This window comes from Bacillus rossius, chromosome 2 (assembly GCF_032445375.1).
Source record: "Bacillus rossius redtenbacheri isolate Brsri chromosome 2, Brsri_v3, whole genome shotgun sequence".
Taxonomy (NCBI): domain Eukaryota; kingdom Metazoa; phylum Arthropoda; class Insecta; order Phasmatodea; family Bacillidae; genus Bacillus; species Bacillus rossius.
Window position 1 is genome coordinate 102,757,767 of NC_086331.1, and position 22,023 is coordinate 102,779,789.

Below are 22,023 nucleotides of genomic sequence, written 5' to 3' on the forward strand. Positions count from 1 at the left end.
CGTTGCCGTCCGGCACACCAGTCCGCACCGTCACATAGCTCTGTCCTCGACGGTCGCTGGCCACACACACACGCGCGGCCCAGCTGATTTTCACTCCCGGCAAGCCGAATGTCTGACGTCATCAGCCAACCGCCGGGCGCTCGCCAAGTGGTATTTACGTGAAACACAATCGATGTTCTTAAACTCATAATCGATAGCTACCAAACGGCGTATAACTAATTAACAGAAACAAATATAATTAAATAAATTTACAGATAAATTAACATTAATTAAAAAAGGCGTAAAAATATGTGAAATAAAAAAAACCATATAAAACTAGAGACCAGCAACAAAAATAAATTACAAGTAAAAATGTGGCCCTGCCGGCCACATAGGTATCGACCACATGGTTCTTACCCTATGGGTGACTGGTACTTGTGGCGTGTACTATCTCCACTAACCCTCTTTTACTATGTAATATAGATGGGACATGGTTTTTTTCAGAGATGATGGTTAAAATATCTTGGGTAAAGAGTCCTTTGTAGAAATTACTAGGTGTGGCAATTATTTTAGTCGAAGTGATAATTTAGTAAAACACGTAAAATTAACGTGATGATTTTTTTTTCTATTGTGTAAACAAATTATTGATAAGATGGATTTGTATGTAGAACTGGTAGTATACCACATCTCTTGAGGAACACTGCATGTTATATAATGAAAGACTTTTGGGTTCAAGAAGCTATACTATAGGTGGAAAGGATGAAGTGGTTCCTATGATTAAATGAAAGGAACTTTGATGATTTTTGTTCTATATAATTAAATAATTTAATTGAGTTTGGAATGTTTGGATGATGTGATAAATAATAAAACTGCTCACACTAGCTTTTACAGAAAATGAGAATGGAGCTAACCATGTCTCGAAAACATTAGAGAATATTGTGAAGCTCACAAGATCATAGATTGTGGTAAATCTCTGACAACTGAAATGAGGAAACTATATCATAAAATGTGTGATATTGATGCAGCTCCTGGTATTATAACTGGTCACTACGGTGATGATGACTTTGCGTCTGTGATAGTGAAACGAACGCGGAGATTTTAAGACTATTAATAACATATATGTACAGAAGATGGGAGCCGTAGCATGACAGACCAATTGTTCATCGAGAGTCAATCCAAATGATGGTATAATAGGCTAAATCTTCTACTTGGTTCGCGAAATGATGATAATTTATACGTCCTCAAAGAAACATGAACTAAGAAATGTGGGGTTTATAGAATAAAACCTACTTTTTATTGATCTGATGAATATTGTTGGGAATACATATACAATTTACTATGAGTTTTATTAAATACCATTCTTACATATGTACTTTCAAGCTCTTGACGCCTACTGTGTACATAAAGTATATAAAATATTTACGTACCTGGTTTTTTGATTAACGTGTATATTTTGAATTTTTAAATTTGATTTTGTTAAAGAACAATGACTGAAATGATGCTTGTTATAAACTATAAGTCCTTCTATAACTGATGTGATTTATAATGCTGGGAAATTTTGAAGATCGTATGAGCAATAGGATGTAAATATGATGTGTCATTGGCTTGATACTTCGCTTGAATGAAATTTAAATGATACCTTGAGATGAAAGCTGCAAGTGCGTGCATTGCGTGTCCATTTAATTTGTCGAATTTTCTTCCAAAAGTGTTACCTTATTTTGGTGTGCTTCTTCTTTCAATGATGTTTTGACTCGAGTATTATAGTAATTGGTTCTTGATTTGACTAGCGTATTATTTCAACCGGTACATGTATATAAGCGAGTCCTAGACAGCAGGTTGCTCAGTTTGTTACTGACGTCTCCAGTGTAAGGATCACCTAGTTTGATTCTTCTAGTGCATAAGACGCGTAATTACCTGTTCTTGTGAACTCGATGGCATCTTTACCATCTAAAACGACGAACTTGATGGATGTTGTACCATCGACTACGGGAACCCTGACGTCAGCTACGACGGAGAAGGTGCAGATCCCGTCTGCAACGACGACGTCATCACAAGAGGAGACTTCAACAGTCGCGATACCGTCAGCAGGAGAGACATTAATGCCGGTGGTGCTGGCTACACAGGAAAACTCTACGAACTTCGTTTCGTCCTCGATGGAAACTTCAATGGCTGGTGATTCAAGAACGACTAACGAACATCGATGCTGTTACTGCGACAAGATTTTCTCAAACAACAGCAATGCTCGACGACACGAGAAGCGAGAATGTGTCAAGAATCCTCCTCGCAAAATGTTTAGCTGTAACAAATGTCGTAAGCAAATTGCAAGGCAAGATAAGTTGAAAAGACACCTGAAGACATGTAGAGGTCCTGCTGTGCGGCAGAAAGTAAAGGTTTCTATACAACAACGATGCATCGATGTGCATAAGAGTATGCCTGGAGATGGCGCAACTGCTGCAACAACATCATCTGGTTCGGGTCTGAAAGGATCGACTTCATCACCCCGGTATCCTTGCAGCTACTGTGATATGTCGTTCGCATTTTCTCATGATGCACGGAGACATGAGCGGAGTAAATGCAAAAAGAATCCTTCTCGTATAAAGTTTCGCTGCGATGTGTGTCATGGTTGGTTTACACGTATTGACAGTTTGCGACGACATGTGAAAAAATGTAAAGGTGAAGTCCGTGTGTCTACTGAAGAACTACCTGTAGAAATTTCCACTCCTCGCTTTATATTGGAGACTCGTAAGCGTACAAGCAAGAAAACCGATGTGCAGCAACCGATTGGTATGGCGTCTGAACATGAAAATAAACATAAGACTGTGTTCGGCGCATTACAAGTGAATGATAATGGGTTCTACTTGGTGCAGTCTGCATTTCGGGGAACGTTGAAAGACTACTTTTATCTAAATATGTTAGGTGAGTCGAAAGACATTTGTAATTTTCTTGACGATATCAGACAGAACATAATCAATCAGCTTACTGATGACGTAGCAACAAACAGTCCATTAAAATATAACTTGTGGTTGGACTGTATATATGGAAAGCCGTATCCATTCGATGACGAAGTGAAGAAGTGTGCATTCAAGACATCGGCTGCAGTAATTTACAGTTCTAACGATGTGAAGCAAACTGTTAAAAACGGTATCCAGAAACTCTGTCAAGAAGAGGAGGACTATGTCTGTAAAGGTTCTGGCTGTACTCTTTCTAGTGTAAGCAGATTGGAGCTAAGAATTAGTCATTTCACGCCTATGTGGACCTAAATGTTTATAAGATTGCCGGCTTTCGCAATTGATCCTGTAGTAAAGTAGAAATTATGTAATAAAGTTTATTTTGTGAAAGAACTTGTGTTGATTTATTTCTCGAACCTGTCACTATTATGTTAAATTGTTCTTATATTTAATTTTTTATCAACTAGGATCGTACCAAGGACCTAAGTCGACCTAATTTATCAGTTTATTGATGGTAAATTTATTTAATGAATTTTGGTATTATACCCTATTTTGTGCGTTAGTTATTTTGAATTTTCAAGATGACATCCAAATTTTAAGATGTCGGGCACCTCAGTAATAATAAATGATTACGTACTCTAGCGGGTTAGAATAAAACTAGCATGAAGGTAATGTTGGTAATGATGGTAAGACTAGTACACACAAGATGGTGGCCACCAGCAGACGAAAACAAGATGGTGGCAATGAGCACTAGCAGGTGGTAGCTCCTGGTAGCATGTACTGAACATAAAATGTCGGATCCATGATGGTCGACAAGGACAAGGTCAAGGTCAAATTTCAAGGTCAAAGTTCAAGGTCACAGTCAAAGTTCAATGCCAACAGTCGAGATTAAAGGTATGGTGAACAGAAAATTATTCTAACATGTCGCCTGCACACTCTAGCAGACGAAAACAAGATGATAGTCTCCAGTGGATGAAGCCAAGATGGTGGACATGACGTCATATCGGTTTACGATATATACCTTGTTACTGATGGTAAGTTAGTCTTTAGGTAGCTTCCGTGGAGGAAGGATCTGATGTTTCTTTTTCTTTTTGCCCTCACCGGTTTCGAACCAAGGACAGGAATCGATATAATCAATCCGTTTTCTAATAAGTTAATTTTTTATAAATTAAAAAAAATAAATTTCATTAAAATCGGATAATAAATAAAAAAGTTAAAGATGGCGACCATAACAAAATGAGCAATGATCTAGAATCCAATATGGCCGCCAAGGTCACGATCGAAGCTCCCCACAGCATGCGGCTTAGAGCGGCTTGACCATGGGGAATTTAAGCCACTATGGGGAACATTTCTAGTTTTTTTAAATTTTTTATTAAATTTTTATTATTTGAATTTTTTTATAATTTTTAAAAAAATTTCCGAATTTCTAGCATAAAAATTACGGATTTTCAAGATGGCGGTCATGACGTCATACTAGGTGAAGATATATATACTTTGACATAATAGGTGGGGGTCATTCTGCTAGCACCCACCACGGGGGAAGGATCGGTCGCCATTTTTATTTTTTTCCCCTCACCAGGTTCGAACCGAGGACTCCGAGCTCCGTGTCGTTAATTTATGTTTTTTTTAAGTAATTTATTAAAATTTTATTATTTAATATTTTTTTTAATTTTTTAATTTTTTTTCATTAAAATCGGATAATAAATAAAAAAGTTAAAGATGGCGACCGTAACGGAAATTGCAACGGTGACGTCATCATCCAATATGGCGGAAAACACATCGCCGGAATTTTCGAGAACACACAATTACGTCATCCAAAATGGCGGATCCAAGATGGCGTACCAAAAATGGCCGCCGGGGTCACGGTCAAGGTCAAAGGTCAAGGTCACAACCATCCAATATGGCTGCCGTGACGTCACAATCCAAGATGGCGGACCGGCTCCTCGCTCCTCTCCCAGGACCCAGTTTCAGGACGGGCCAATATATACTACTACTACTACTATTTAACTTCCCGCGCCTAATATCAAAGCAATAATGTACAAGTCTAGTCAAATTATGTACGCATTTAACATTTACAATTGCGCATGACCTCGGTGGTAAGCCAGTTTTCATTGGTCAGCGAGCAGCGCACAGCGCACACGCACAGAGAATATTAAAAGTTAGTCAACTTTCTGTGCGTCGATCCTGTGATATTTTCCCGTGCGTATGCTGTGCTCGAGTGTAGGTGGCGCAATTCAAAAACTTCGTTTCTATTTTCTGTGCGTGTGCTATTTTCTGTGCTAAATCATTTGTAGGCTAGCCTTTACTTTTGAAATCCTTTACTAGACTGCACCAGTTCACACTGGTAAAGTAAACGGGCTTATGGGCCATGAAGTAAAAAATGAAGGGGTGGGGGAATGAGAGAGGGCAAGCTACTATTCACATGTGCTACCCCACTCGACTCTTCCAACTACTATAGCCCGTCCCACTCTTAGATTGCAGTACACGGCTTATGGCGCGCACTGTTGCCAAATCTCTAACACATTACGAATTTCAGGAGATGTGTGTTTTTGTAATTCGGATCGAACAAGAAGCATTTTAAGAAACATATCGTAATTTATAATATTTTATACTATTACACATATAAATTTGTAATAATGCCACTTTTATGTACATTTCAAATAAAAACTACCTATTGTAGACGAAAATTTCTTATAGTTTTCTTTTATGTTCTAAAAATCCCATATATATATATATATATATATATATATATATAATCACATTTTCATGGGCCCTATAAATGCCGTATTTTTGGACAAGTCATGTCCAAAATGATAAATAAAATACGGTAATGGAAATTCTCGGTCGAGTAATTATGGAAAAAATCCGAACAATTGGGTCGAAATGGGGAAGATTTTTTGAAAAACAGAAAAATCGCAACAACTCCCATAGTATGAATAACATCGCATCTGTTTTAACGTATGATAACTCGGAGTACCTAATGCCAAAAAAATTTTTTCTAAATTAATTTTTGATACGACCAGCCATAACTGCATGGGTTCGAAAAATATTTTCACCGGACAAAAAAAACGTAACTGCCTTAGTAGACACCTTATCAAATCTGTTTAAATTGTTTGTAAATATCATAATTATTTTCCAAAACTTTGTCAAAAACAATGTTTGATAAGATGCTTGGTGTTGAGAAGGATAGAAAAATAATTCAAAATTTTGTACCATCATCGCTATTAAATTCCTTCGTATTTATTTGATACATTTTACATTTTATGTTCAAGATTCGATTAAAATATATTTTGTAACAACTATTACTGCAAGGGGAAGAGAAAAAAAATGGGTTTAAGGATATAAAAATCCCTTTTTGTTCCAATGTAAAGAAATATAATCATAAAAATCTTCGTGCGCCTTTATGCTGTGCCGATAAGGAATTTTTTTAACTTTAACTTACAACAAGAATCTGTTCACTCACATTTCATTCATAGGAATTTATACGATAAATGTAACGTTAACTTGATTAAGAAATTAGTAACATCACATACCTTTTAATCACTATCGCTACCGCTGACCAATGTTGATACCCCTTCCATAAGAGTAGCACAGAGCTGACCAGAAGAATGGTAAGCTTCCTTAATTGCATTTCACACACTCATATTTTTTGAAAAATACTCAAATACATTCAACACAATCTTGCGCTCCCTCCCGCGTAGCCTACTGATATAATTTCTTTTCGGTGTTCTAACTTCCATATTTTATATGTACGTAATAAAAATAAATGTAGAAAATAAAATCACGTATGTTAATATATAATTTGTTTGTCAAAATTATAACTGTAACGAGTCACCGGACACAACGCGTTGCTTCGTCGCGAGACTCGATACTAACTGGCAGGCTGGTTTTCAGAAATGCGTGTCTAAGAAAATACATGGTTGACAAAGGAAGCCATGTATTTGAAATTGCTTGCAGGACAGAACCTTACTTATCTAAACACACGACCCTGTTTCCTCTTACGCAGCTTGTGAGAGAAACCTCTATTGCAGCGCGCTCTTGTACTGATAAGACACATCTTTAACAGCTATTTCCACGGAAACTGTAGAAGCAATTGAGATGGAGCTGCTTTGAAAAACTAATTCAATTCATTGTGAACATTTTTCACGCTTTAGTCCCCCATCTATCTTTAATAGACAAAAGGTTTTCCGCTGATCAACTTTTTGATGTGTCAGTTTGTGAGAAAATGCATTTCAATATATTAAAAAAATTATTTAAGTGAAACCTGTTTAGTTTTTGTCTTAACATTTGTTCGGTGGCGTCCTAAGGCATTAATTTATTAATAAAAAAATCTGAATGAAATACACATGTAGGTTATTTTTTTATGATGTGAAACATCTCGGAATACTTCAAAACAGTTCGCAGTGAATAAGTTATGTTTTTTAATTTTTTCGGACACTTAAAATATTGTTAAGTATTCAAAATAAGCACTGACTGATGCGTATTTCGATGCTATACAATATGAAAAAAAACCTTGGTCCAAAAATTAAAATTTTAATTTCGTTTGATATTTGACAACAACGCACGAAGAAACAAGGACAGCGCTAACGGCAATCGGCGTGTGTTAGAGAGAGAGAGAGAGAATGCGCCCATTTACTTCCACACTGCAATCTAAGAGTGGGATGCTCTATAGCTTTACTACTCTCCCAAGTATTTTCTCAACTGCCCACACGAGGATTGTAGCGAGACTTTTCGTACTTGCACTAGTTGCTATCCCGTTTGTTCTACCCGTGTGCTTCTTAAGCACTGCCTGCCAACCTAGTTCACGACAAACATTATTGAGGTATCCAAGGCCGGCCCGAGCAGCCAGGAATAAAAACTCTAAGCAAAAACTTTGTGTGATGCTGTCTGTGTAGCTTTTCTTAAATGGAAATGCAAAGTTTGCAAAATCGTTTTAAGAATTTTTACATCTTTTGTAGGGATTTTTTGCATGATTTTGTGCAGTGTCAGAAGTTCCCATGAAATAAGAAATAGTTGAGATGCGTTTACTTAACTGACGATTTGCTTATATAGTTCTTAGCACCAAAATAGTTTTTTTGACGTGATAACGTCTTATAAATCGATGAACGCCGGCTGCACGCACGAAAAAGCATGACTCATTTCGCCTGAGCCGAGCGTGCAAGCGAGAGCGTGGAACAAGCGATAGAGAGGCACGATCGGCCTAAGCGTTCGGCTTGTGACGCATCTATCTCTCTTCCACTCCATCGGCCGATGCGTCCGAGTAGAAGAGAGACAGCGGCAGCACACAACCTACACGTGAACTATTTTGTCAACTGTTTATAAAGTGAAGTGAAAAGTTAATATTACAACAACAATTGTGGCAAAAAAGGTAATTAATTCTTGCATTTTAAGATTTTGATTAGCGATATAACATATGTTTGTTCTTTGATTATTAAAAAAAAGTAGCATTGGTCGGCGAGTGCAGTAATAATAGGTTATGTTACAATTTTGACTAAAATATTATTATCTCATATAAACGATCGTATAAAAAGTCAACCTCTTTTATTTAGTATTCAATGAAAAAAATTGTAATTTTCAATTAACTCCTTCTTTGTACTAAACAAAATAATGATAATTCAGTGATAATAATTAAATTCAATTCATAAAAGTATGCAATTTTTCATCAATGTTTTTTATGACGTTATCACGTAAAATTATCGTCCGTAAACCGACTTAACAGACAACCCCCTTTTTTTCTTAAGAGTATTTCCGAACACAGACAGCGCCCTGCAGTGATTCCTTGCGAGGAAATAACACGACTTATCTGCCTCCGTTTTCCCTAAAATTAGTTCATTCGCGCCCTTCAAAATAAAATTTTGCAACATATTTTTAAGGAGATATCAGAAACGTTTTGAAGTTGAGGAACAAATGGGCGAATAATATTTCTTATAACAGATGTCTTACACCTGTGAAGTCATGATTGGCCACATCATCCTTTTTCTTTAATCGCGGGTGTGGCCACCATTTCCTCGCAAGAAATGTATAACACTGAGCTGTTATCGATTTTTAATGGAGTACTGTTGGCCAGCACGACAACATTTGAAATGGGTACGTTTTTGTGGTAACTCTCACAGGTTAACTGTTTCCGCAGAATGCGAACGAAGTGACAGAGCTAAATTTTAATTGCTTGGCGCAGTATACGGGATACATAATGGGGGTCGTGCACAAAGAAGGAAGAAAAGTAAGCCTATGGGTAGGGGCGTGTAATTTCCGCGAAATAATCTGACCGCTCATTGGACCGCAATAAGGCATATGTCCGCGCTAACGATGGTTGCCCTGTGATTGGCGGCCGTCCGCAAGAGAAGCCGTGGCCCTGTTTGACCTGCCTTTCGGGACGTTGATAGATTCCGCTCCGGGTGGCTGTGATTGGTTTGCTGACGATAGACACAGATAGTGCTACAAATATTTAACATACAGCTCCACCTATGTTGAATGGAATAATTGGGAAATTTCAAACCACTGAAAAATGGCCTACACTGCTGTCGTAACTGACAAGAGCTGTTGTGATGTTTCGACCACGAGCGTGAATGCTGACATAGCATGGTCGCGATACTGGCGCTTGTTGTGTACACGACAGGCATCGCTCGTGAGTTGTGCGCGCGTGATTATCCTGTGAGTCAACCAGCAACGCATACACTGCGGGATTCATGTAACTCAAACATGGTATGATTCATATCTGACACAACGGCTGATCCAGGGAGCACCAGGTGTGTGTGTGTAGCACTCGCCCACGTCTGTAAGCAGATTGCTCGGACGCGCCGGCGTATTGGACTTCTTCTAAGGCCGGGGTCACACGGGCACGTGGCATTAGTCACACGGGCACGTGGCAGTAGTCACACAGCACATGGCAGTAGTCACACGGACACGTGGCAGTAGTCACATGGCACATGTTAGTAGTCACATGGCAGTAGTCACACGGACACGTGGCAGTAATCACACGGACACGTGGCAGTAGTCACACGGACACGTGGCAGTAGTCACACAGCACATGGCAGTAGTCACATGGCACATGGCAGTAGTCACACGGACACGTGGCAGTAATCACACGGACACGTGGCAGTAATCACACAGACACGTGGCAGTAGTCACACAGCACATGGCAGTAGTCACATGGCACATGGCAGTAGTCACATGGCAGTAGTCACACGGACACGTGGCAGTAATCACACGGACACGTGGCAGTAATCACACGGACACGTGGCAGTAGTCACACAGCACATGGCAGTAGTCACATGGCACATGTTAGTAGTCACATGGCAGTAGTCACACGGACACGTGGCAGTAGTCACACGGACACGTGGCAGTAGTCACACAGCACATGGCAGTAGTCACATGGCAGTAGTCACATGGCAGTAGTCACATGGCAGTAGTCACACGGACACGTGGCAGTAGTCACAAGGACACGTGGCAGTAATCACACGGACACGTGCCAGTAGTCACACGGACACGTGGCAGTAGTCACACGGACACGTGGCAGTAGTCACACGGACACGTGGCAGTAGTCACACGGACACGTGGCAGTAGTCACACGGACACGTGGCAGTAGTCACACGGACACGTGGCAGTAGTCACACGGACACGTGGCAGTAGTCACACGGACACGTGGCAGTAGTCACACGGACACGTGGCAGTAGTCACACGGACACGTGGCAGTAGTCACACGGACACGTGGCAGTAGTCACACGGACACGTGGCAGTAGTCACACGGACACGTGGCAGTAGTCACAAGGACACGTGGCAGTAGTCACACGGACACGTGGCAGTAGTCACAAGGACACGTGGCAGTAGTCAGACGGACACGTGGCAGTAGTCACACGGACACGTGGCAGTAGTCACAAGGACACGTGGCAGTAATCACACGGACACGTGGCAGTAGTCACACGGACACGTGGCAGTAGTCACACGGACACGTGGCAGTAGTCACACGGACACGTGGCAGTAGTCACACGGACACGTGGCAGTAGTCACACGGACACGTGGCAGTAGTCACACGGACACGTGGCAGTAGTCACACGGACACGTGGCAGTAGTCACACGGACACGTGGCAGTAGTCACAAGGACACGTGGCAGTAATCACACGGACACGTGGCAGTAGTCACAAGGACACGTGGCAGTAGTCACACGGACACGTGGCAGTAGTCACACGGACACGTGGCAGTAGTCACACGGACACGTGGCAGTAGTCAGACGGACACGTGGCAGTAGTCACACGGACACGTGGCAGTAGTCACAAGGACACGTGGCAGTAATCACACGGACACGTGGCAGTAGTCACACGGACACGTGGCAGTAGTCACACGGACACGTGGCAGTAGTCACACGGACACGTGGCAGTAGTCACACGGACACGTGGCAGTAGTCACAAGGACACGTGGCAGTAATCACACGGACACGTGGCAGTAGTCACACGGACACGTGGCAGTAGTCACACGGACACGTGGCAGTAGTCACACGGACACGTGGCAGTAGTCACACGGACACGTGGCAGTAGTCACACGGACACGTGGCAGTAGTCACACGGACACGTGGCAGTAGTCAGACGGACACGTGGCAGTAGTCACACGGACACGTGGCAGTAGTCACACGGACACGTGGCAGTAGTCACACGGACACGTGGCAGTAGTCACACGGACACGTGGCAGTAATCACACGGACACGTGGCAGTAGTCACAAGGACACGTGGCAGTAGTCACACGGACACGTGGCAGTAGTCACACGGACACGTGGCAGTAGTCACACGGACACGTGGCAGTAGTCACACGGACACGTGGCAGTAGTCAGACGGACACGTGGCAGTAGTCACACGGACACGTGGCAGTAGTCACAAGGACACGTGGCAGTAGTCACAAGGACACGTGGCAGTAGTCACACGGACACGTGGCAGTAGTCACACGGACACGTGGCAGTAGTCACACGGACACGTGGCAGTAGTCACAGGGACACGTGGCAGTAGTCACACGGACACGTGGCAGTAGTCACACGGACACGTGGCAGTAGTCACACGGACACGTGGCAGTAGTCACACGGACACGTGGCAGTAGTCACACGGACACGTGGCAGTAGTCACACGGACACGTGGCAGTAGTCACACGGACACGTGGCAGTAGTCACACGGACACGTGGCAGTAGTCACACGGACACGTGGCAGTAGTCACACGGACACGTGGCAGTAGTCACACGGACACGTGGCAGTAGTCAGACGGACACGTGACAGTAGTCACAAGGACACGTGGCAGTAGTCACAAGGACACGTGGCAGTAGTCACACGGACACGTGGCAGTAGTCAGACGGACACGTGGTAGTAGTCACACGGACACGTGGCAGTAGTCACACGGACACGTGGCAGTAGTCACACGGACACGTGGCAGTAGTCACACGGACACGTGGCAGTAGTCACACGGACACGTGGCAGTAGTCACACGGACACGTGGCAGTAGTCACACGGACACGTGGCAGTAGTCACACGGACACGTGGCAGTAGTCACACGGACACGTGGCAGTAGTCACACGGACACGTGGCAGTAGTCACACGGACACGTGGCAGTAGTCAGACGGACACGTGGCAGTAGTCACACGGTACGTGGCAGTAGTCAGACGGGCGTGTAGAAGGGTGCGCGTGCCACCACCAGGCACAACGGATCGTCAAGTAGAGGGTTGGGTTATAGGCCCTGAGCTGTAGGATTCATCTTCACAACATGTAAAGATAAACACAAAAGCTATGCACAAGTATGCCGGAGCCTTTTCAATTGTTTCGACTTAAAAGGAAAAGATGAACATATTGTAAAGTGTTATTGATTCATTAAATACACTCTAAGGACATAAACTGATTTAAAACATTTATTATAATCTTTATAAATTAACTTTGTGTTTGTATAGCACTTGTGGCTTGGACGTAAACATTAATAAATGCGCCTGTTGACAACAAAACAGGTGCACAAGGCTTGAAACTTCCTCCACGCTCCTTGGTTTTCGCGCTCGAGATACGCTAGCCCAATAATGCGGGCAGTCTCGGGGAGAAGTGTCTCCCAGTCTTTGTGGTATTAAGTGCGGTGGAAGCGAAAATCACCAACACCGCATTCATGTTTAATTTTACCAGCTCACTTGGAAAATTGGGTATTGTGGATTTTCATCAGCGCAGGGGTGCTTGTTGTGAACATTCCAAACACCTTCATACATGGAAGTGGTTTCTTTGATGTTCTTACTTACTTTGCTAGCACGTCGTGTAGCGAACATTTTAGGCAAATAAACTTTAATTCCGACACTATGCTTGCATTTTGCGAAGACAACCTCTAAGAGTCCCGACAATATGTCGGTTGGTTTTTGTATGTCTGTGTACTGGTCAATAGCTTTTCGCTAAAAATCGATAAAAATTGTACTGTTAACCGCCGCCAAGGTATCGCTGAGGGGATGACGTGGTCAGCCATGTTTTCACGTGTGTACTATCTCGGTTTTAAGAAACATTACTCGCTGAATTGTTTGCTAAGCTCCAAGTAGTTTATGATATTCCTTTAAAAGTTTTGTGTAACTCAAATGAAAAAGTGCAGGTATGTTTTTCGTCCCATTTTCTCGTAAGGAATCATAATAAATCGCTTGTCGGCAGTTGTTGGTGGTGCTTGGAAGAAATCCTGGATTGGCTATTGTGTTACGTAAGCCTTAAATTTAGTGTAAAAATCTTAATGAAACATAATAAGGAATTGTTAAATGTGGGGAAAGTTCTAAGTCAAATCACACAAGTTTATCACATTGAAGTTAAGGCTTAAAAAAAAATTCCTTATGCGCACATAAAACGATGAAAAACCAAGGTTTAATATTTCGACCTACATAAGAATGATCTTCGCAGTTACGAATAACAAAGTTCGGTTAATGTCTTCAGTTGTGCGCGATGCTTTAAACAACGTCGTACGTTTATAGCTATAATTGGATTTGTTTAGAAAATGTTTCAGCCGTTGTTTTGCCAGATGTATGTGTGCAGTTTGGTACAAAACCTCTTCATGGAATTTCTTGGTTTTGGCACGCGTATCTTTGAGACTGCTTTATTTAATAGACACGATCACAGCCAACGCGAACTAAGGCGATGGGCGAATTCACGTATGAGTTATGACGTCACTTGTGGATCTGGTGCGAGAGCGCGTTTTGGCGACACAATTGTAGCCTATACCTTCGTGGGTATGTAGTGGCTACAACAGTTGTCTGAAAACAGCCATGAGGGAAACTGTGCATGTTGCCCATTCGCAACTAATTTTTATGATTGTATTTTAGAGACATTTAGTAGTAATATGCATTTCAACAGTTGTCATGGTTAATACAATTTATCGAAGTTGTGTACTGCGGAACTCCGTCGCCTAACTCTCTAGGAGGCTGGCGTCGCTGCTTAAATACCTCAGGGGTGCCCTTCTCAAACCGACAAGAGCGGGTGTGACGAGTCGCGTCATCCCGGGTGACCCGACGCCCGAATCATCGTGAGAGGCGGTGTTTATTCTCGCTACTCCGCGCGGCGGCCCGCGGAATTTCCAAGGCTGCTCAGCGATATATAACAGAGCCGAAGCAGGACAATGCGCGGGAGCGTTGGGGAGAGTGGGGGGAGGGGGTAGTGATGACCCTTGTAATACGGCCAGGCATGCGTGGCATGCCATACGTCAGTGTACGGTGCGTTGGGTGACTCCAGTGGCCGTGCAGGGTGCCAGCCAGCTGTGAACCTGGCATCGTGGTCTGGTCTCTCGCGTTCGTAACAATATTATATGCGCTTACACCTTCTTTTAGGTTCTAAATGCTGCCATATTACAAAATGAATTGTATCCAACATGTTATACCTATGAGGTCTACAGAAACTGGGCATCATGTTTTTCTATCTTCCCTTGTTTTCATTACAACATTGTACCTCACAGCAAGTTAATAAGCATTGTTGGCTGATATTCCTAACCAGAAATCCTGCAGATCACACGTAACTATCATTTAAGCTTACTTTAGGTGCATGCACACACATACGCTTGTAACTTGTCCTCATTGTGTATACAGAAGGGGCTATACATGGCATTCTTCAGTTACATCATACATTTGGCTACAATTGGTCTACTATACCATTAGACTATATATACATATATGCTGTTTGCACACGCCTAACAATTCTCTGTGCCCGACGTTTGTTTCACTACTCTAAACTATGCTACGCTTCACTAAACTACACTACACTGCACTTATCCTCCTCCTATTCTTCCTCGTTTGTCTCTTCTTTTTCCTCTTCCTTTTTCTCATTCTTTTCCATTCCTCCCTTTCTTTTCCTCTTTCTTCTCTTCCTTTTATTTCTATTTCTCTTCCTTTTTCTTTTTTCTTTCCTTTTTTCATTTTTCTTTCCTTTTTTCCCCTTCCTTTTTCTCTTCCCTTTCCTTCTAGAGCACATGAGCATGAGCCAATAACTGAAATGCTTATAAAAAGCTAGTTCGGTCGCCAAGCCATGTTTTGTAGCCTAGCCAGGGAGCGCGTGTCAGTCCATGTCACTCTCTAGTCGGAGCTGTTTGGCTCCAGACTAGCGCGAGATGTACTGCAGATGGCTCATCCAACCGAAATAACATTAAACCGCGCACCCGACGCGGATCGAACCTGTCCACCAAACAAACAAGCAGTCTGTTTTCGAGGAGGCACCAACTGTTCCCAGAACATAGAACATGACGTGCTTGTGTTTACGTTGCGACCAACTGGCGACGTAGTGTTGCCAACTAGGCGGACAAATGTTCTGTGGTTTAGCCAACTACTGAGCAGCAAAATAAGCAAGCATCTTAGACCGGACAATTTAGCAGTTTGCGCTCCTAGTTTTTTTTTTTTAATTGAGGGAAAAAAAGGGGGGGGGGGAATTTACAACTGCTTAAGGGAGTGGTACCCTAAATTATTTTGCTTCCAATATTTTGTGTGTTTTTTTTTTTGCAAATGATATTAATAAATTTATTTTATGAGCATATTTAATTGTTTATAAAAGTTTTTTTTCTCTTAAGCAAGCCTTGATTAATGGTTTTTATGAACATAAAGGCAAATTTTTATGTTATTCTTAGCAAGTACTGAATTCATGTGGTATACAGTTTTGTATTAACCGTTTGTATTTAGCCTTCGTAAAAACCTTTTTATATTTAGTGTAGCATTCATTAAATAACGACTTCCGGCCTAGTAGCTGATCGGTCTAGTTCCTTTCAGTCTAGTGCCTTTCGTTCTGGTGTATTTCGTTCGGTCTAGTGCCTGTTTGTGGTCTAGTGCCTGTTTGTGGTCTAGTGCTTGTTTGTGGTCTATTGTCTGTTTGTGATCTAGTGTCTGTTTGTGGTCTAGTGCTTGTTTGTGATCTAGTGTCTGTTTGTGATCTAGTCCCGGTTTGTGATCTAGTCCCGGTTTGTGATCTAGTGCCGGTTTGTGGTCTAGTACCTGTTTGTGGTCTAGTGCTATCGATCTAGTGCATTTCGGTCTACTACCTGTTTTTAGTCTAGTGTCTATTTGTGGTATAGTACCTATTTGTGTTCTAGTACCTATTTCTGGTCTAGTGCCTTTCGGTCTAGTGAATCTCGGTCTAATACCTGTTTGTATCCTAGTGCCTGTTTTTGGTCTAGTGCCTGTTTGTGATCTAGTGCTTTCAGTCTTAGTGCATTTCGGTCTAGTGATTTTCGGCTTACCGCGGCGTCCCCGACTCGGTCATAGCCTATAGTAAAAATCATCCTAGCATTTGCCTGCGAGTGATTTAGGGAAACTTTGGAAGAGATATGTCTTCAACCTAATTTTAGGTATTAAATCTTCAATTTTCCTCTCCTAGACACAATCCCAATTTACGGAATACAGGGGGTTAGAGTTGACATTATTAATTGTATCTTCTTTAATTATCTTTTAGTCCCTTGTATGTTAATATTATGTTTTTGCATAACTTTAATTATATCTCTCCGTTTTGTTTCTTCTCAGCTCTTGCTAAAGTGCAATACCCGATATATATGTATATATATAATATATATAGTTAAATTAAAAATTATTTTTCCTATAAATATAAGAATCGTAAACTAGAATATGTCTTCATCTATAATGATATTTATTTTATTTCCTAGCACATTGGAAATAACGTTAGCTTTTTACGTCTTTGGCCGTAATTTCTTCTAAGAATTTATTCAGTTACTTTTGTTAAATCTACTTACTGTCTTTTTCTCCTCAATATGTTATGTATGTTTAAATCTATCTTGTCTTCTAGCGCTGTCTGTATTCCGTATCTTCTTCTTTGATTGGATTCTCCTGGAGCAATCTTATATTTTTTTCTTTCATAATATTCTGCTGTCTTCCAGAACATTTGAACCATGATGTAAGGGCAAAACTTCTCCATGCTAGTTAAAGCAGAACTGTTGTTGAGCCTGTTTTAAAGGTTGCAGGTATGTCGAAATAAGTGATAACTAAGCTCAGTGAGGCTTATTCCAGTCAGACGAGGTGTATCTGCACTAATCTTCATAGTGCGAGTGTTTGTTACAACTGAGGCCACAAGACCCGTCCTGCATCCTTTGTCGCGGTAGCATTGCTGAATATCACGGTGTCGCGAGGCCAACTTGTTTTTGCACTTGGAAATTGTCGGTTTTTACACAGAATCGGCCAATCAGAGACGTCGTCCCAGACTCGCGATGACGGCCGATCGCCCGCACACCCATAATGAACCTGTCGGCAAGGAGGTGGGAGGATAGGTGGCCAGGTGGCCAGGTGGCCAGGTGGCCGTCTGCGGCAAGCTTGCCACTCCGTCGCGCGAATTCTCGATGACCAAACACTCGTCGCGAAACGCACTTCGCATCTAGGTTTAGGCATTGCAGAAGGCACTCGCACATGCAACACTTTTGAAAAGTATATGCCGTGAGTTATGTCCTAATTTAAGTTACTGTATTTTATAAAACTAATGCTTGTGATGTTAAAATCCAGTTCCGTCCGACTAACTAAAAGTTATTTTGAAAGAAATCAAGGATATCGAGTCGCAATCTATAAGTTGTGGACTCGCTGATAGTGTTTACATAAAATGTGCATGAGTCATGAACTTGTATTTCTTGGTCATTTACTCGCCTACTAATAACGTATATGCAAAGTATTTGCCACGTTTTGTTCATTCCTTATCGCTCCAAGAATATTAGTTGTTTTGAATTTTATTTTTACAGTGCAGCAGATTATGCCAATATGGTACATAGACATACTGCAATGCGTTCATAGGCACTGGTAATGTTCTGCCGTCGAATGAACGAACAATGACAATATGTCCGCCGCTCCGCGACGTGATAACTATACGACACGGGCCTACCTCACGGTAATTCTTTACATTATAACCATTTTGCCACAAAGTTAAGATAAAAACAATTAAAATTCCACGCACGGTATTAGTTTGAAATTTTTGTAACTAGCATATTCTTAGTTGGACTACATATTTACACGCCCATGGGCTCATAATTATAACACGGTGTGTGATTTAGTTAATCAAATAATAATTCGTGACAAATAATTACCCTGAACTAAAACATGAAAAGCTTTGTACCAGCAAAAAATATTTAGTTACACAGCTAAACCAATACTCATATAACACTGTTTAACAATACTGACTTACACAAGTAATTAAAATAATATGTACTTGAAAGAACACAAGCTTCTTGTAAATATTTCCCGTGGCACGGTGCATAACAATAAGCTCAAACCCCGTTGTGTTGCCAGTCGGGGTGGCGTCAGGCGCTGGTGGGTCCCTAACCGCCGCGACCCGCCTATCCCTGCAGCATGGCGGGGTTACACCTGAGCCGCACGCCGCCACGTGGAGCCCGCTCGAGGGAACGAGTTCTCTGCACCGTCCGGATCCTATTCTCCGTCCTTTTGAGCGTCATAAATCCTTTCATTTTTTTGACACAAAAACGTTAGATTAAAATTCAACCTTAAAATTTTACTCCCATCGCGCCCGAAGAAGATTCACTTCAAAACCCGTTAAGGCATTTCTTATTTTATGTTGGTTTTAAAATTGTGGACAGCTGCCTGGTTTGGTATTTCCGATTGTTCTGTATATTGCGAATTCTCGGACATACCAAACCGATGTCAAGCATGATGTAAAATTCTCTTTAGTTCTGTTATGGGTTTTCTCCCCAAACGTTTGTTCCTGAAAGTGTTGAAACCACCTTGCCGAGTCAAATTTGCTGAGAGAAAGCTCTCTCGCTAACTCGTCGCCTTAGAGAGCGTTCTCTCGCTCACTGGTCGCCTTAGAGAGCGTTCTCTCGCTCACTCGTCGCCTTAGAGAGCGTTCTCTCGCTCACTCGTCGCCTTAGAGAGCGTTCTCTCGCTCACTCGTCGCCTTAGAGAGGTTCTCTCGCTCACTCGTCGCCTTAGAGAGCGTTCTCTCGCTCACTCGTCGCCTTGGAGAGCGCCCTCTCGCTCACTCGTCGCCTTAGAGAGCGTTCTCTCGCTCACTCGTCGCCTTAGAGAGCGTTCTCTCGCTCACTCGTCGCCTTGGAGAGCGTTCTCTCGCTCACTCGTCGCCTTGGAGAGCGCCCTCTCGCTCACTCGTCGCCTTGGAGAGCGCCCTCTCGCTCACTCGTCGCCTTAGAGAGCGTTCTCTCGCTCACTCGTCGCCTTAGAGAGCGTTCTCTCGCTCACTCGTCGCCTTAGAGAGCGTTCTCTCGCTCACTCGTCGCCTTGGAGAGCGCCCTCTCGCTCACTCGTCGCCTTGGAGAGCGCCCTTTCGCTCACTCGTCGCCTTAGAGAGCGTTCTCTCGCTCACTCGTCGCCTTAGAGAGCGTTCTCTCGCTCACTCGTCGCCTTAGAGAGCGTTCTCTCGCTCACTCGTCGCCTTAGAGAGCGTTCTCTCGCTCACTCGTCGCCTTGGAGAGCGCCCTCTCGCTCACTCGTCGCCTTAGAGAGCGTTCTCTCGCTCACTCGTCGCCTTGGAGAGCGCCCTCTCGCTCACTCGTCGCCTTGGAGAGCGCCCTCTCGCTCACTCGTCGCCTTAGAGAGCGTTCTCTCGCTCACTCGTCGCCTTAGAGAGCGTTCTCTCGCTCACTCGTCGCCTTGGAGAGCGCCCTCTCGCTCACTCGTCGCCTTGGAGAGCGCCCTCTCGCTCACTCGTCGCCTTAGAGAGCGTTCTCTCGCTCACTCGTCGCCTTAGAGAGCGTTCTCTCGCTCACTCGTCGCCTTAGAGAGCGCCCTCTCGCTCACTCGTCGCCTTGGAGAGCGCCCTCTCGCTCACTCGTCGCCTTGGAGAGCGCCCTCTCGCTCACTCGTCGCCTTAGAGAGCGTTCTCTCGCTCACTCGTCGCCTTAGAGAGCGTTCTCTCGCTCACTCGTCGCCTTAGAGAGCGTTCTCTCGCTCACTCGTCGCCTTGGAGAGCGTTCTCTCGCTCACTAGAGGCCTTGGAGAGCGCCCTCTCGCTCACTCGTCGCCTTAGAGAGGTTCTCTCGCTCACTCGTCGCCTTAGAGAGCGTTCTCTCGCTCACTCGTCGCCTTAGAGAGGTTCTCTCGCTCACTCGTCGCCTTAGAGAGCGTTCTCTCGCTCACTCGTCGCCTTAGAGAGCGTTCTCTCGCTCACTCGTCGCCTTAGAGAGCGTTCTCTCGCTCACTCGTCGCCTTAGAGAGCGTTCTCTCGCTCACTCGTCGCCTTAGAGAGCGCCCTCTCGCTCACTCGTCGCCTTGGAGAGCGCCCTCTCGCTCACTCGTCGCCTTGGAGAGCGCCCTCTCGCTCACTCGTCGCCTTAGAGAGCGTTCTCTCGCTCACTCGTCGTCTTGGAGAGCGCCCTCTCGCTCACTCGTCGCCTTGGAGAGCGTTCTCTCGCTCACTCGTCGCCTTAGAGAGCGTTCTCTCGCTCACTCGTCGCCTTAGAGAGCGTTCTCTCGCTCACTCGTCGCCTTAGAGAGGTTCTCTCGCTCACTCGTCGCCTTAGAGAGCGTTCTCTCGCTCACTCGTCACCTTACAGAGCGTTCTCTTGCTCACTCGTCGCCTTAGAGAGCGTTCTCTCGCTCACTCGTCGCCTTAGAGAGCGTTCTCTCGCTCACTCGTCGCCTTAGAGAGCGCCCTCTCGCTCACTCGTCGCCTTGGAGAGCGCCCTCTCGCTCACTCGTCGCCTTGGAGAGCGCCCTCTCGCTCACTCGTCGCCTTAGAGAGCGTTCTCTCGCTCACTCGTCGTCTTGGAGAGCACCCTCTCGCTCACTCGTCGCCTTAGAGAGCGTTCTCTCGCTCACTCGTCGCCTTAGAGAGCGTTCTCTCGCTCACTCGTCGCCTTAGAGAGCGTTCTCTCGCTCACTCGTCGCCTTAGAGAGCGTTCTCTCGCTCACTCGTCGCCTTAGAGAGGTTCTCTCGCTCACTCGTCGCCTTAGAGAGCGTTCTCTCGCTCACTCGTCGCCTTAGAGAGGTTCTCTCGCTCACTCGTCGCCTTAGAGAGGTTCTCTCGCTCACTCGTCGCCTTAGAGAGCGTTCTCTCGCTCACTCGTCGCCTTAGAGAGGTTCTCTCGCTCACTCGTCGCCTTAGAGAGCGTTCTCTCGCTCACTCGTCGCCTTAGAGAGGTTCTCTCGCTCACTCGTCGCCTTAGAGAGCGTTCTCTCGCTCACTCGTCGCCTTGGAGAGCGCCCTCTCGCTCACTCTTCGTCTTAGAGAGCGCCCTCTCGCTCACTCGTCGTCTTAGAGAGCGCCCTCTCGCTCACTCGTCGTCTTAGAGAGCGCCCTCTCGCTCACTCTTCGTCTTAGAGAGCGCCCTCTCGCTCACTCTTCGTCTTAGAGAGCGCCCTCTCGCTCACTCGTCGTCTTAGAGAGCGCCCTCTCGCTCACTCGTCGCCTTGGAGAGCGCCCTCTCGCTCACTCGTCGCCTTGGAGAGCGCCCTCTCGCTCACTCGTCGCCTTGGAGAGCGCCCTCTCGCTCACTCGTCGCCTTGGAGAGCGCCCTCTCGCTCACTCGTCGCCTTGGAGAGCGCCCTCTCGCTCACTCTTCGTCTTAGAGAGCGCCCTCTCGCTCACTCGTCGTCTTAGAGTGCGCCCTCTCGCTCACTCGTCGTCTTAGAGAGCGCCTTCTCGCTCACTCGTCGCCTTGGAGAGTGCCCTCTCGCTCATT

The 22,023-nt window shown here is 44.2% G+C and overlaps 1 protein-coding gene across 5 annotated transcripts in view; it reads left to right on the forward strand.

The window, feature by feature from the left end:
• LOC134529529 (E3 ubiquitin-protein ligase Rnf220-like) overlaps window positions 1-22,023 on the forward strand; it is a 435,620-nt gene that overhangs the window by 387,605 nt on the left and 25,992 nt on the right. The window lies entirely within an intron of this gene.